Source organism: Syngnathus acus, chromosome 1 (genome assembly GCF_901709675.1).
Source record: "Syngnathus acus chromosome 1, fSynAcu1.2, whole genome shotgun sequence".
Classification (NCBI taxonomy): domain Eukaryota; kingdom Metazoa; phylum Chordata; class Actinopteri; order Syngnathiformes; family Syngnathidae; genus Syngnathus; species Syngnathus acus.
The window spans coordinates 16,466,638-16,482,545 of record NC_051087.1 but is presented as its reverse complement, the minus strand read 5'-3'; the positions used below and the strand labels follow the sequence as shown (position 1 = coordinate 16,482,545).

Here is a 15,908-nt window from a genome sequence, read left to right as displayed (position 1 = left end):
CGCCCTTTGTATGCAGTCTTCCACTTCATTCGCGTCAGCAGAATCAGCAGCATCTCTGATTTGTGCTTCGATTTGTCAAAAACGAGGCAGGACAACCGAATGCAACACAGGCTCTTTAGTTTAAAGGAGATAAGAAAGGCTGGAATTCCGGCAGAGCAGGACAAAGTAGGCTGCTGCGTTACCTGCACATCAACGAACTTTAAACTGTGATATTGCAAAACAATTTAAGAATTGCGCCAACAAACAAAATTAGAATCAGAATACAGTCAAACCTCGGTTTTTGACCACAATCCGTTCCAGAAGGCGGTTGGAGAAGCGAATCGTTCGAATTCCGAATCAATTTTTCCCATTACAAATAATGGAAAATTTTTTAATCCATTCCAAGACTAAAAAACATGCGTTTTTTTAAGCATTTTTTCATTTGCGCATTTTTGTCCGATCGCGCAACTGCAGCGCACCGCCGAACACGCAACCGTAGCGTGCCGCCAACCGTGCAACTGCACCGCACTGGTCGCATTATTGTGACAGAGCCGTCGCTGAAATTTAGAAAATATTTTTTAAGTCCTGATGTACTTTTCAAAATTTAAGTGGACCTCAGTGCGCAGGGAGCTTAATTTGGTCCGATCGCGCAACCGCAGCGCGCCCGGTGCTCACTGTCGCATTGCTTTAAGATCGAGCGTCTTTGTGTTTTAGGATGGCTCTACTGCTCCCACTTGCTTCCTTTAGAGGCATGATTAGGGGTTAATAGTACAATCCTCAAAGTAACAAAAATACAATAACGAATGTAGTCAGTCGGGTTTTCTCGGGTCCTTTCGGCTCATCTCGCGAGGTTCGACCTCCGAATTTTGTTCGACAACCGAAGCAAAGAAATCTCGATTTTTTTGGTTCGAATTCTGATTTGTTCGAGAACCGGGTCGTTCGAAAACCGAGGTTTGACTGTATTCAAATTAAAAACATGGAAACTAGTGAAATATATACACATACTGTATACATCCATATCCACATGTACGTATACATGTGTAGGTCAGCAGGGAAAAAAACTAAAATTAAACAAACATATATTAAAGAAATACCAACGATGGATATATCATGTCGTCGGATTTGCGGCCCCATGTTTTGGACACAGGGATGAAGAGAGGGGCAAAGCTGTCAACTGATTACCACGTGGTCATATTGGCTCCGATGGTGGGGGAAGATGTTGGTCCGACCTGGCAGACTTAAACGTGTTGTGAGGGTTTGCTGGGAACGTCTGGCAGAATCCCTTGTAATAAAGGGCTTCAACTCTTACCTCCGGCAGAGCTTCGCCCACATCCCAGGGGAGGCGGGGGGACATTGAGTCAGAGTGGACCACGTTCCGCGCTCCATTATTGAAGCGGATCAAAGCAATGGTCGTAAGGTGGTCGATGCCTGTCGTGGCGGAAACCCCCCACCTCGCTGGTGGACACTGGCGGTAAGGGATGCCGTCAAGCTGAAGAAGGAGCCCAATGGCGGGACTCCGGGGGCAGCAGTTCCTTGTTAAGACTGTGTACAGTGGAGAAGGGGTGCTGCTGACCTCGACGCAGGACGGGGAATACTTCGAAGACCTTCTCAATTCCACCGACACGCTTCCCATTGTGGAAACAAGGCCTGGAGACTGAGGTGGGCTCTTCCATCTCTAGGGTTGAAGTTATCGAGGTAGTTAAAAAGCTCCTCTGTGGCAAGGCAGTAGAGCTCTTAAAGGCTCTGGATGTTGTGGGGCTATCCCAGCTGACATGCCTCTACAGCATCACGTGGTTATCCGGGACAGTGCCTCTGAATTGGCAGACCTTTTTTAAGGTGTGTTCCAACTACAGAGAAATAACACTCCTCAGCTTCTCTGGTAAGGTCTATTCAAGGGTGCTGGAGAGGAGGGTCCATTAGGAGGTCGAATCTCGGATTCAGGAGGAGCGGTGTGGTTTGCATTCTGGCCGTGAAACAATGGACCAGCTCTATCAGTGTTGGGTTAGGGTTAGGCAAAATACTTCCAAAATGTAATTGGTTACAGTTACTGGTTACTTTTCCCATAAAGTAATTGATTTTGTAATGAAATTACTTCTTTATGTATGTATGTAACTAGTTACTAGGGAATGTAATTATTGCGTTACTTTTGCAAAATCATTCAATTATGTAAAAGAATTCAGATTTTTTGAGCATGTGTTAATACAGTTGCATAGAGTAGAACAGCATAGACCAGTCCTTCCTTTAACTTAAATTTGAACAACAATGTAAATTAAGCAAAAAATAAATAATAAAGTGTCACACCACTCCCCAGCAATTGTTCACATCAGCGGGACGCGCAGACTGCACACTTTTCCATTTTTTTATGGCAAAACCTCTCTCATCATCATCATCATCGTTTTAAAGTCCGTTTTCCAGGCTTTGCCGCTGGGTTGGACTGGGTTCTCGATATGGCCGTCTCTAGCCATACTGAGAATTTTTTGGAGCAAAACTTTTTACAGCCGGATGAGAGAAAAAAAGTTAGCGCATGCAGTGGCCAACAATTCACTATTTGGTAATGTAAACAATGTTGCATTTTCGTACAGTTCAACAGCTGAAAACTGAACAAAGGAAAAACAAACAAGGTATGCCAAGTTTCTCATTCAGAGTCCTCCAAGCCTGCTCCTGTTTTGTTTTTCTACAGCTCCTGATGAGCAGTGACGTCGAGGTATCGAGGTCCAAACAGAAGCTCAGGGCGGATAGAGCTTTTTCTGTTGCTGCTCCCAAGCTATGGAATAATCTTCCATTAGCCATCAGATAAGGCCCCTCATTGTGTAGTTTTAAAACTCATCTTAAGACACAGTTGTAATTGGCTTTCAACTCTACATGAGAGCCTTCTCTTGTTTTAGTGCCTGTTTACAGTTTAGTTTAGTTTTATTATACTCACTATTTTATTTATTGTTTTAATTCTTGTGGTTTAACTTACAGCACTTTGTGTCTAGCTACTGTTGGTTCGAAAGTGCTTAATAAATAAAGTTGAGTGAAATGAACAAACATGTGACATAGTATTTGGAGTGTAAAAAAAAAGGTACAATTGATTGACAATTATGTCCTCCTGAAAGTCAACCTCCCCAAAATCAAAACAGCAGTTTTGATTTAGGGGAGGTTGACTTTGTCCACAACACCCCTTCTTCCACTGGGTTTGTGGAGAGGATTTTCTCTTATGATTAGTAAGTGGACAGATGTGTGAAACAAATATTCAGCTGAACTAAAGATGAGCTCATTGTGAGCCTCAACTATGACATGTCTTGCAGTAGTCAAAGACCAACCATTTCTCACAGCAGCAAAATCTCAGAGGAAATAGAGATTTATATATATATATATATATATATATATATATATACAGTGCTTTGCGAAAGTATTCGGCCCCCTTGAACCTTTCAACATTTCGCCACATTTCAGGCTTCAAACATAAAGATATAAAATTAAAAATTTTTGTCAAGAATCAACAACAAGTGGGACACAATCGTGAAGTGGAACGAAATTTATTGGATAATTTAAACTTTTTTAACAAATAAAAAACTGAAAAGTGGGGCGTGCAATATTATTCGGCCCCTTTACTTTCAGTGCAGCAAACTCACTCCAGAAGTTCAGTGAGGATCTTTGAATGATCCAATGTTGTCCTAAATGACTGATGATGATAAATAGAATGCCCCTGTGTGTAATCAAGTCTCCGTATAAATGCACCTGCTCTTTGATAGTCTCAGGGTTCTGTTTAAAGCACAGAGAGAACCATGAAGACAAAGGAACACACCAGGCAGGTCCGAGATACTGTTGTGGAGAAGTTTAAAGCCGGATTTGGATACAAAAAGATTTCCCAAGCTTTAAACATCTCAAGGAGCACTGTGCAAGCAATTATATTGAAATGGAAGGAGTATCAGACCACTGCAAATCTACCAAGACCCGGCCGTCCCTCCAAACTTTCATCTCAAACAAGGAGAAGACTGATCAGAGATGCAGCCAAGAGGCCCATGATCACTCTGGATGAACTGCAGATAACTACAGCTGAGGTGGGAGAGTCTGTCCATAGGACAACAATCAGTCGTGCACTGCACAAATCTGGCCTTTATGGAAGAGTGGCAAGAAGAAAGCCATTTCTCAAAGATATCCATAAAAAGTCTCGTTTAAAGTTTGCCACAAGCCACCTGGGAGACACACCAAACATGTGGAAGAAGGTGCTCTGGTCAGATGAAACCAAAATCGAACTTTTTGGCCACAATGCAAAACGATATGTTTGGCGTAAAAGCAACACAGCTCATCACCCTGAACACACCATCCCCACTGTCAAACATGGTGGTGGCAGCATCATGGTTTGGGCCTGCTTTTCTTCAGCAGGGACAGGGAAGATGGCTAAAATTGATGGGAAGATGGATGGAGCCAAATACAGGACCATTCTGGAAGAAAACCTGCTGGAGTCTGCAAAAGACCTGAGACTGGGACGGAGATTTATCTTCCAACAGGACAATGATCCAAAACATAAAGCCAAATCTACAATGGAATGGTTCACAAATAGACGTATCCAGGTGTTAGAATGGCCAAGTCAAAGTCCAGACCTGAATCCAATCGAGAATCTGTGGAAAGAGCTGAAGACTGCTGTTCACAAACGCTCTCCATCCAACCTCACTGTTTTGCAAGGAAGAATGGGCAAGAATTCCAGTCTCTCGATGTGCAAAACTGATAGAGACATACCCCAAGCGACTTGCAGCTGTAATTGCAGCAAAAGGTGGCGCTACAAAGTATTAGTGCAAGGGGGCCGAATAATATTGCACGCCCCACTTTTCAGTTTTTTATTTGTTAAAAAAGTTTAAATTCCATCCATCCATCCATCCATCTTCTTCCGCTTATCCGGGGTCGGGTCGCGGGGGCAGCAGCTTCAGGAGGGACTCCCAGACTTCCCTCTCCCCAGCCACTTCATCTAGCTCATCCCGGGGGATCCCAAGGCGTTCCCAGGCCAGCCGAGAGACATAGTCTCTCCAGCGCGTCCTGGGTCGTCCCCGTGGTCTCCTACCGGTGGGACATGCCCGGAACACCTCCCCAGGGAGGCGTCCAGGAGGCATCCTGATGAGATGCCCGAGCCACCTCATCTGGCTCCTCTCAACGTGGAGGAGTAGCGACTCTACTCCGAGTCTCTCCCGGATGACCGAACTTCTCACCCTATCTCTAAGGGAGAGCCCGGACATCCTGCGGAGAAAACTCATTTCGGCCGCTTGTATCCGGGATCTCGTTCTTTCGGTCACGACCCATAGCTCGTGACCATAGGTGAGGGTAGGAGCGTAAATCGACCGGTAAATTGAGAGCTTTGCCTTTTGGCTCAGCTCTCTCTTTACCACGACGGACCGGTACAGAGTCCGCATTACTGCCGACGCTGCACCGATCCGCCTGTCGATCTCGCGCTCCATCCTCCCCTCACTCGTGAACAAGACCCCAAGATACTTAAACTCCTCCACTTGGGGCAGGATCTCATCCCCGATCCGGAGAGGGCCTTCCACCCTTTTCCGATCGAGGACCATGGACTCGGATTTGGAGGTGCTGACCCTCATCCCGACCGCTTCACACTCGGCTGCGAACCGCTCCAGTGAGAGCTGGAGATCACGGCCTGAAGAAGCCAACAGCACAACGTCGTCTGCAAAAAGCAGAGACGCGATGCTGAGGTCCCCAAACCGGACACCCTCAACGCCTCGGCTGCACCTAGAAATTCTGTCCATAAAAATTATGAACAGAATCGGTGACAAAGGGCAGCCTTGGCGGAGTCCAACCCTCACTGGGAACGAATCCGACTTACTGCCGGAAATGCGGACCAAACTCTGGCATCGGTGATACAGGGACCGAACCGCCCTTATCAGTTGGCTCGGTACCCCGTACTCCCGAAGCACCCCCGACAGAACCTCCCGAGGGACACGGTCAAACGCCTTCTCCAAGTCCACAAAACACATGTGGACTGGTTGGGCGAACTCCCATGCACCCTCGAGGATCCTGTTGAGGGTGAAGAGCTGGTCCACTGTTCCACGGCCAGGACGAAAGCCACACTGTTCCTCCTGAATCCGAGGTTCGACCTCCCGACGGACCCTCCTCTCCAGCACCCCTGAATAGACCTTACCAGGGAGGCTGAGGAGTGTAATTCCCCTGTAATTGGAACACACCCTCCGGTCCCCCTTCTTAAAGAGGGGAACCACCACCCCAGTCAGGTGTAGAGACGTGTCAGCCATGACAGCCCCACAACATCCAGAGCCCTTAAGAAATCCGGGCGGATCTCATCCACCCCCGGGGCCTTGCCACCGAGGAGTTTTTTAACTACCTCAGTGACTTCAACCCCAGAGATTGGAGAGTCCGCCTCAGAGTCCCCAGGCCCTGCTTCCACAATGGAAGGCGTGTCGGTGGAATTGAGGAGGTCTTCGAAGTATTCTCCCCACCGACACACGACGTCCCGAGTCGAGGTCAGCAGCACGCCATCTCCACTGTAAACAGTGTTGACGTTGCACTGCTTCCCCCTCCTGAGACGCCGGATGGTGGACCAGAATTTCCTCGAAGCCGTCCGGAAGACATTCTCCATGGCCTCGCCAAACTCCTCCCACGCCCGGGTTTTTGCCTCAGCAACCGCCGAAGCCGCGTTCCGCTTGGCCATCCGGTACCTGTCAGCTGCCTCCGGAGTCCCGCAGGCCAAAACGGCCCGATAGGACTCCTTCTTCAGCTTGACGGCATCCCTTACCGCCGGTGTCCACCAGCGGGTTCGGGGATTGCCGCCACGACAGGCACCAATGACCTTACGGCCACAGCTCTGGTCGGCCGCCTCAACAATGGAGGCGCGGAACAAGGTCCACTCGGACTCAATGTCCCCCGCCACCCCCGGGACGTGGGAAAAGCCCTGCCGGAGGTGGGAGTTGAAGCTCTTCCTGACAGGGGATTCCGCCAGACGTTCCCAGCAGACCCTCACAGAACGTTTGGGTCTGCCAGGTCGGACCGGCATCTTCCCCCACCATCGGAGCCAACCCACCACCAGGTGGTGATCAGTTGACAGCTCCGCCCCTCTCTTCGCCCGAGTGTCCAAAACATGCGGCCGCAAATCCGATGACACGACTACAAAGTCGATCATCGAACTGCGGCCTAGGGTGTCCTGGTGCCAAGTGCACACATGGACACCCTTATGTTTGAACATGGTGTTCATTATAGAAAATCCGTGTCGAGCACAGAAGTCCAATAATAGAACACCGCTCGGGTTCAGATCGGGGGGGCCGTTCCTCCCAATCACGCCCTTCCAGGTCTCACTGTCATTGCCCACGTGAGCATTGAAGTCACCCAGTAGAACGATGGAGTCCCCAGAAGGAGCGCCCTCCAGCACTTCCTCCAGGGACTCCAAAAAGGGTGGGTACTCTGAGCTGCCGTTTGGTGCATAGACACAAACAACAGTCAGGACCCGTCCCCCCACCTGAAGGCGGAGGGAGGCTACCCTCTCGTTCACCGGGGTGAACCCCAATGTGCAGGCGCCCAGCCGGGGGGCAATAAGTATACCCACACCTGCTCGACGCCTCTCACCGTGGGCAACTCCAGAGTGGAAGAGAGTCCAGCCCCTCTCGAGAGGGCTTGTACCGGAACCCAAACTGTGCGTGGAGGCAAGTCCGACTATATCTAGTCGGAACTTTTCTGCCTCGCACACCAGCTCGGGCTCCTTTCCAGCCAGAGAGGTGACATTCCATGTCCCAAGAGCCAGCTTCTGCAGCCGGGGATCAGACCGCCAAGGTCCCTGCCTTTGGCCGCCGCCCAGTTCGCAATGCACCCGACCCCTTTGGCCCCTCCCACAGGTGGTGAGCCCATGTGAAGGGGGACCCACGTTTCCTTTTCGGGCTGAGCCCGGCCGGGCCCCATGGGCGAAGGCCCGGCCACCAGACGCTCGCCTTCGAGCCCCGCCTCCAGGCCTGGCTCCAGAGGGGGGCCCCGGTGACCCGCGTCCGGGCGAGGGAAAACGTGATCCATTAATTTTTTTCATCATAAGGGGCTGATGAGCCGTGCTTTGCCTGGCCCCTCACCTAGGACCCGTTTGCCATGGGTGACCCTACCAGGGGCATGAAGCCCCAGACAACATGGCTCCTAGGATCATAGGGGCACGCAAACCCCTCCACCACGATAAGGTTTAAATTATCCAATAAATTTCGTTCCTTTTCACGATTGTGTCCCACTTGTTGTTGATTCTTGACAAAAAATTAAAATTTTATAGAAATGTTTCTGTTCAAGAAATATGTGTAATTTGATAATTTTGTTTGTCTGTGAAGTACCGTTTTTTTCCATGTATAATGCGCAAAATGTAACTAGTTTATTGTCCTAAAATCCTGGGTGCGCATTATACATGGGTACAATTTTTTTTAAATTTTCTTTTTTTTTTTAAATTTTTTTTTTTTTTTGAAGAAGAAAAACGACTGGCATAATTTGATTTGAAGATTTGAAGAAAATCTTGTCACGGATGGAGTGTGGAAAGGAAGAGGGCGACCAAGTGCAGCTTGAACCAGGGTTCATTGGAGGAACTCAAAACACAGACTTGGTAAACTAACATAACTCTCTAACAAAACCAACAACAGGACTGACCGACAAAGACGTGGAACAAAAAGACAGGGGGACATTACCAAAGACAGGAACAGAAACCTGTGTTATTGTCAAATATTGCTTGTTTTTTAATCTCCATCGCGGACTGGACGTCATACGGAGGCAGTATCACTGCGCATGCGCACTATGGATCCGATGCGAATAGTCCTCTTCTCTTCTTGACTGACAATGAATGTGATAGTTTAATACATACAATCAGCAAATAACAAAATACGTATTACAGGTAATATTTTATTTCACAACACTTTGCCTTGTTCCTTTCGTCTCTGCTGTTCACTTCAAACACGCTCCATACGAACGCAATGCTCTCGTATCAGACGCTTGCTCGATCACCTGCTCGTTTGCTGTCACAATGTACCCTACACAAATCCGAAACATTTGTTGCGGCTCCGAGTCACGACGAGGGGCAAGTTTTGGTTTCCAAGGGTGTTTTTATTCCTCTTCAACTTCTCTCCCATACAGAGCCGCCTTTTTCACATGTCCGCACGTCACTTTCCTCTCTTCATTTTAACCTAACTGATCGCGGTGGTGCCTTTATGGGCAGTCGGAGAAATCAACGCCAACAAAAAAAATACATCCAGTCTAGTTAAGACCATACCAAAGACTATAAAAATGGGACCCATTGCCTCCCTGCTTGGCACTCAGCATTAAGGGTTGGAATTGGGGGGTTAGATCACCAAATGATTCCCGAGCGCGGCGCCGCTGCTACTCACTGCTCCCCTCTCCCCCAGGGGATGGATCAAAATCACACGGGGATGGGTCAAATGCAGAGGACAAATTTCACCACACCCAGATGCGTGTGTGACGATCATTGGGACTTAAAAAAAAAAAAAAGTCAAAATTTGGGTGCGTATTATACATGGGTACAGGCTTTTTTCCAGCATTGACATGCCATTTTTAGGGTGCGTATTATACATGGGGGCGCATTATACATGAAAAAAAACGGTATTTGTCTTTTGTGTGTCATATACTCTAAAACAGGGGTCTCAAACTCCAGTCCTCGGGGGCCGTATTCCTACATGTTTTCCAAGTTTCCCTCGTTAAACACACCTGATTCATTTATCAGGCTCCTGCAGAACGTGAGGATGAACTGATCATTTGAATCAGGTGTGTTTAACGAGGGAAACTTGGAAAACATGTAGGAATGCGGCCCCCGAGGACTGGAGTTTGAGACCCCTGCTCTAAAATCTGTATCTTCACAAAATTCACATTAGATTTTTCATGAACTGCTCTAGAATTTAACGCATTTTATGTCAATAATAAAAATCATAATCCATATTATGTGTTGATTCAATCTAATCTGACACTTGATCGATAATGTCTGCACGAATGATGAGTGTAGGTTTGGGGTGTGAGTCCAGGTACTATTATTTACTACCGTATTTTCCGGACTATAAGTCACAGTTTTTTTTCATAGTCTGGTGCGACTTGTACTCAGGAGTGAATTATTTGTGAAATTATTAACACATATCATTTCACATGTTATTTTCACACTAAACCGCAAGAGAGCGCTCTAGGCCTGTGGAATAATTCGAACTGCAACTGACGATAAGTCTGACGTAAGTGACATAGAAGAGGAAGCGCCACGTCTTCTACTTCCGGGGTTAGCGGAGTTGTTTATAAGTGACACAGAGGATGAAGATTTCATTAGATTTAAAGATTTGGAGTGACACCGATGGGTCGATGAACTTCTTAGCATGTTATTTATGCTATAGTTATCTGAATAACTCAATATGTTACGTCAGGCACGTTCTTAGCTACTTGTTTATGTGTTTATGTAACGTTAGCATACTGTACCGTTCAACCTGTGTTTGCCTATTCTATTTTTATTTTAAATTGCCTTTGAAGATGACATGTCTGTTCTTGGTGTTGGATTTGATCAAATACATTTCCCCCAAAAGTATAATAAGTAAATAAAGTTTCCCCAAAAATGCGACTTATACTCCGGTGCAACGTATGTATGTCTTTTTCTTCTTTAGTATGCATTTTATGGCTGGTGCGACTTGTCCTCCGGAGCGACTTATAGTCCAGAAAAATATGGTAATATTAATGCTTGCGCGATATATAAAAATAAAAATATCAATATCATTTTTATTCACAATTTTAGTACAAATTAGTAATTGTAGATAGTTTTTTGTGCTTCCTTCACAGTAGACCACCCAATGTCATCCCTTTTTCTTAGCAACGCTCTAAGAAACCTCGTGTAATGCTGCAATGGGGTCAGACAGAGGTTAAAACACTCATAAATATTTTACCTGCCCAACCACGGGAGCAAAATGCACTAAACTTGTCTGCTGTGCAATCCTCAGAAGAGTGAAAGAAACTTGTTCATTACAGTGGATGAAGAATGCAGATGTGAGTAATTCTGTTGTAATTACATTTAAGAAGCCACTCTGCTTTATTTTACCTATTTGGTAACCTTCATTTGGGAAATCGTCAATAAATGAGTGAGTAAGTTTTATCCTATTATCAAGCCTTGACAAAATGCAGTATTGTGTTTTTCGAAAATTCATTAATATTTTATTCCAAAACATCCACCATAAACCTTTTTTCAGGACCCCAATAGCATTGTAACTCCACAAGACAATCGCGACTTAAGTTTATTTTGATAAAAGAAAATAAGATTTTTTTTCTCCCATATGACAATTCATGAGCAAAAGAAAAATAAATAATTAAGAAAAACAAGAACATGGACACAAGGACACACACATGCAAGTGGGAATTGTTGTCCACATTTAATTCTGCTCTCATCAGATAATTCCCACCTTGCTCGAGAAAGGATCACACTATTCTCACCTTAACAACACATTGCCAAAATATAGTATCTTAAGAAATACTGTATTTGATTGAAAAAGAAAGAAAAGAATAGTGGTGTGAGTGTGTGTGTGTGTGTGCGTGCGTGCGTGCGTGCGTCTGTCTGTCTGTCTGTCTGTCTGTCTGTCTGTCTGTCTGTCTGTCTGTCTGTCTGCCTGCCTAACTGCCAGCCCGCCCGCCTGCCTGCCTGCCTGCCCGCCCGCCTGCCTGCCTGCCTGCCTGCCTGCCTGCCTGCCTGCCTTCCTGCCTGCCTGCGTGTGCGCGTACATGTGTTAATTTGTGTGTGCGAGAGTGTAAAGCACTTGCCCTCACAAGTGCCGGGGCAGCTCCAGTGAGTCACAGAGCCATGTATACTTCTCTCATCCAACATTTACAAGCCTTCTGCTCCACCTTTCTTTTTGCCTTGGCTGCCAACATGTTAGCCATGCTTCACTGCTTGCCCTACTCGCAATCTCCTGTTTGTCTCTGCTTATCACCAGTCTTTTCTCTTTGCCTTAGCTTTCTCTTCTACAGTCTCTGCTCGTCATTATTGTTACTACCTTTCATTTTTGACACATTTTAAAAACAATTAACGATTATCATACCCACTTTACACCCATTTATTTCTTCTGATCATATATAATTTCTGATGTAATTTGATTTGATGCCGACCTTTGACCCATATCTTAGCTAAATCAATTCTGAGGGTGAACAGATTTTCCCAGCACATGAAAATTATTGGAGAAAAAAGGAAGGTGGAGTTGGCGTTACAGTAGCTGGTTTACTTGCATTTACTTTGCATTCTTCCTGTCACGTTGCTGCGTCACTTGACTTCCAGCCATGCACCCAATCAAGCCAATCACCAGTATCTGCCACGGCTCGTGTTAGAGTGGTGCTCACTCTAACTTATTTGCAAGAACCACACAGGAGACAGTATGCCCTTTTGACACTTGCATGTGGAGTAAACGTTCGTCACTGTGCATACAGTGATGTTCGAACGAAGTCTAACTTTGGATTCTTGCAAGAGAGTATTTATTGAGAGAAAACAGGGTGGGGGTGAGAGTGGACAGGTTTGGTGAACCCCCGGCCTCTGGTCAAATCAGAGCAGGGGGTGTTTTACGACGTTGGGGGAAACAGAACAACTTTGATTGCTTCCTCTGCAGCTGGTCAACCAGTGCAGAGGATGCAACCACTTTATTTTACTGCGTTGTGAGAGCAGGAGAAGTTTGATTAATCATTACTACATTCCAACATAATCATACGATCAAAATAGTCTATCAACCCTAACGTTTCCCTCCTGTTTATCATATGATTGTCACCCCGATTAACAAACATAAGCAAGTAAATGTAATGAAGATAGAAAAACAAAAAATAAAAACGCAGAAACAGTACATCATTGTATTCATCACTAGCGAGGCATTTTCGACGGTCAAATCATCAAGTTTCTGTAAAATATGTTCAGCTAATCAGCATTATCACAATCTTCTTTCCGCAGTGCATTAAAATCATCACATTCAACATGCCTGAGATGTTGTATTTGCACTTCAGCTACGGTAGAAGACACAGATCTTGATACAGCTGACTTCAAACATGAGATAACACAGGTCGTAAATGAGCACAACAATACCAGCACAACAATCACAGGAGTCACACGTTTCAACAGCAGCTGCCACCAGGCGTCAGAGAATAGCCATGAAAAGAAATCCCATTGATGTGGGACCTTGTCCTTCGACATGGCCTGCTGTAAATTCTTCAGTGAGTTCATAGCGTTGTTGATGTGAGTGTCATTATCTCCTGGAATGTACGTATGTGCAACAGGAAGTTCCAATAACATGCACACGCCACCTTGCGCTGCAGTCATCAAGTCCAGAACCATCCTGTTTTGCAAGTCCATTAGTCTAATAGCCTGGATCTCACTGTTTTGTCCATCAGCGAGAGATTCACAAAAGATTGAGGTTCAGTGTCTCTATGAAGAGTGATTGTTGTCTAACTCCGATCCAAGGAAATAGTGCATGAACGACTGGCCACTTGTGGCAACTTTCGTCCTTCAACAGTCACATTGAGATTAATCCAAAAGAGTTCGATCACAGGTTTCTTTCTGTGAGTCCAGGGCAGTAGGGGTAGCATGACTGACTGTGACAGCACGGTGTTGGCATCCAACTCCTCCCATAGAGGCCATACATTTCACTTCACACGTGAACTTGCGTGGAGGAAGGGGAAGTTTGGAACACACATCGTACCCCTCCTGTGTAGGATCTCACAGTTAACTTCACACACCGGTACCAAGTGTTGGTTTCGTATGGGTTTTCTGGGGTCCCATGACCAGTCCTCATGGTTTTCCTCATGTGACCATCTTCTCCTTTGGTTGACTTTGTCAATGGGTCTATTCAGATGAGGCAATAGACCATAGCATGCTACAACCACAACGCAGCAGAGGATCCACCTGGCATGTGGAGTCTCTTTTGCTACTAGGTTGGCAGAGACACCGGTACATCCCATCGCCTGTCAGAGTGGGGATCGCTGAATTCTTCACTGACATTGAGACGCACCACCCTAAACGATGGAGCCCCATTGTAGTCAGAACTTCCCCACCACTCCGAAAATGGGGTCTAGCACTCTCTGTAACGTGCAGTGGCTGAGGTGAATCCAGCTGGGCCTTCCAGCAAACTTCACTGCGGTGGGGGTAGTCAGCAAGACTTGGAATGGTCCCTCACACCGTGGCTGGCCCGGTTTTTCCTTTTTACGACCTTGATGTCGACCCAGTCTCCTGGCTTGATGAGGTTGTTGATCTGTGGGGAAGAAAGATCAGGCGGCAGTAAATTTGCATTTGACACATCCTTCAGTTTGTTTTCAAAAGGTGTTAACCCATCTGAAATGGAAGTGATTCTCATATAGAGCTTCTTTTAGGTTTCCGTGTGGATTATGCTTCACACAAACAGGACATGCTTTAAAAAAATTTTTTTTTTAGTAAGAATCCAAACCAAGCGTAACTCATCCTTGTTGCCTTAAAAAGCAATTTTGGTAAAACAGGTTCGTTATTGATGCGGCAGATATCTTTATCCACTATTGCACCATTTGTCGTCCACTTTTGTTTTTCCAATAATGGAGCATGTTCTGCATGTCTGTAGTGTGTGTAGATCGGGCACATTTGGTGCGCGTCTGTCCTCCATCATTCACTGCTCGTAAATCTTGTATCATTCACCAATCAATTTCATTGGCCTTTTGAACTGGAAAAACAGGAGTGTTTGCAAGGAGCGTCTGAGCACTTCCTAATGATTCCTCCTGACCAAAGACCATTTGTGACAGGGTCTATCCCATTTATTGCCTCCTGTTTTAAAGGAAATTCTCTGATCTTGGTTGTATTTGGACGGGGTGAATGGACGTTAAGTCCTGTAGCAGATGTTTCCTTTGCCCACAGTTTGTCAGGAAGCTCAGCTCATTCCTCCTCTTCCTTGTCAGTCAAACAAATGTTAACTAGTCAGGGAAGCGCATAAGCGCGTGCTTTTCCAACAGCTTCATCACACACTGTTTGTTTCCACATGTCACAGCTGGTACTGTACCTATCACCGTTGTCCTCATAATCAGTGACAGATTCGGAAAGTTTATTTCGGCAACCCACATCTTCTTTAAAATTGTGTCAGTAATTTGACCTGCATCGTGTATATATAAAATTTGAGGTGTCTTTCGAATCTAGTCACTTTTCAATAATTTTCCGATTGTTTTCAGAAAAAGTTTGAAAAGTTTGAGAAAATTCTTTTAACTTAATGGTATGACTCCATAGGCATTAGAGAATCTTTATGTAGTAAAATGTTGTGTTACTTCTATCTTCCATTCTTTGTACCACACTCTCCCTCCTGTTGAGGTTTGCGTGCCTCGCATTCCTTGACCACTATCACTTAGACAACTCTATAGAAGGGTGTGTCCTTTACCACATTTGATTCCATCATCATTTAATCTGACGTTCTTTCCGAAACACTTCTCAATTTCCCAGTTCACACATCTTCTGCATGTGTTACTGGTTCTCCAATTTTTTTCTCTGGTTAATTATCAATCCAAAAGCAACTCTATACTCATTTGTTTTTTCTTAGCATTTAACTTGCTCAGAATCGCTCTTTCTTCAAAATTGTTCCACTAATTTTCCATAGTAGTCTCCAACAACTTTAAGCATTCAACCTGTATTTTCCTTTCATCCAGGCTATCATTCATCCTTGCTCATTTGCATCTGACACACAGTCTCCAAAAAGGAGCCTTCTCATTACATATTGGTCTCACTCTCTTCAAGCTCTTCACACAACATTCATATATCATTCTCAACTCACAATACTTATCCTAATTTTTCCTAAGGTTCCTGATAGAACAATCCACCTTTTCCAAAAAAAACTCAACACAAAAAAAACAGCTGGCAAATTAATCAGAATTTTTTCTTCGATTTTAAATTTAACCAACTCAATCTCTCAGATTTAACTCACATATAGAAGTTTGTATAATCTTATAACACAACCGTTCAA

The 15,908-nt window shown here is 45.4% G+C and overlaps 1 long non-coding RNA gene across 1 annotated transcript; it reads left to right on the top strand.

Moving 5' to 3' along the window:
• Positions 1-341: 341 nt before the first annotated feature.
• Positions 342-14,191, top strand: LOC119124986. The gene is made up of 3 exons (XR_005098388.1): positions 342-532; positions 1,384-1,388; positions 14,181-14,191. It is a non-coding gene; the product is annotated as an uncharacterized LOC119124986 (long non-coding RNA).
• The last annotated feature ends 1,717 nt before the right edge of the window (positions 14,192-15,908 follow it).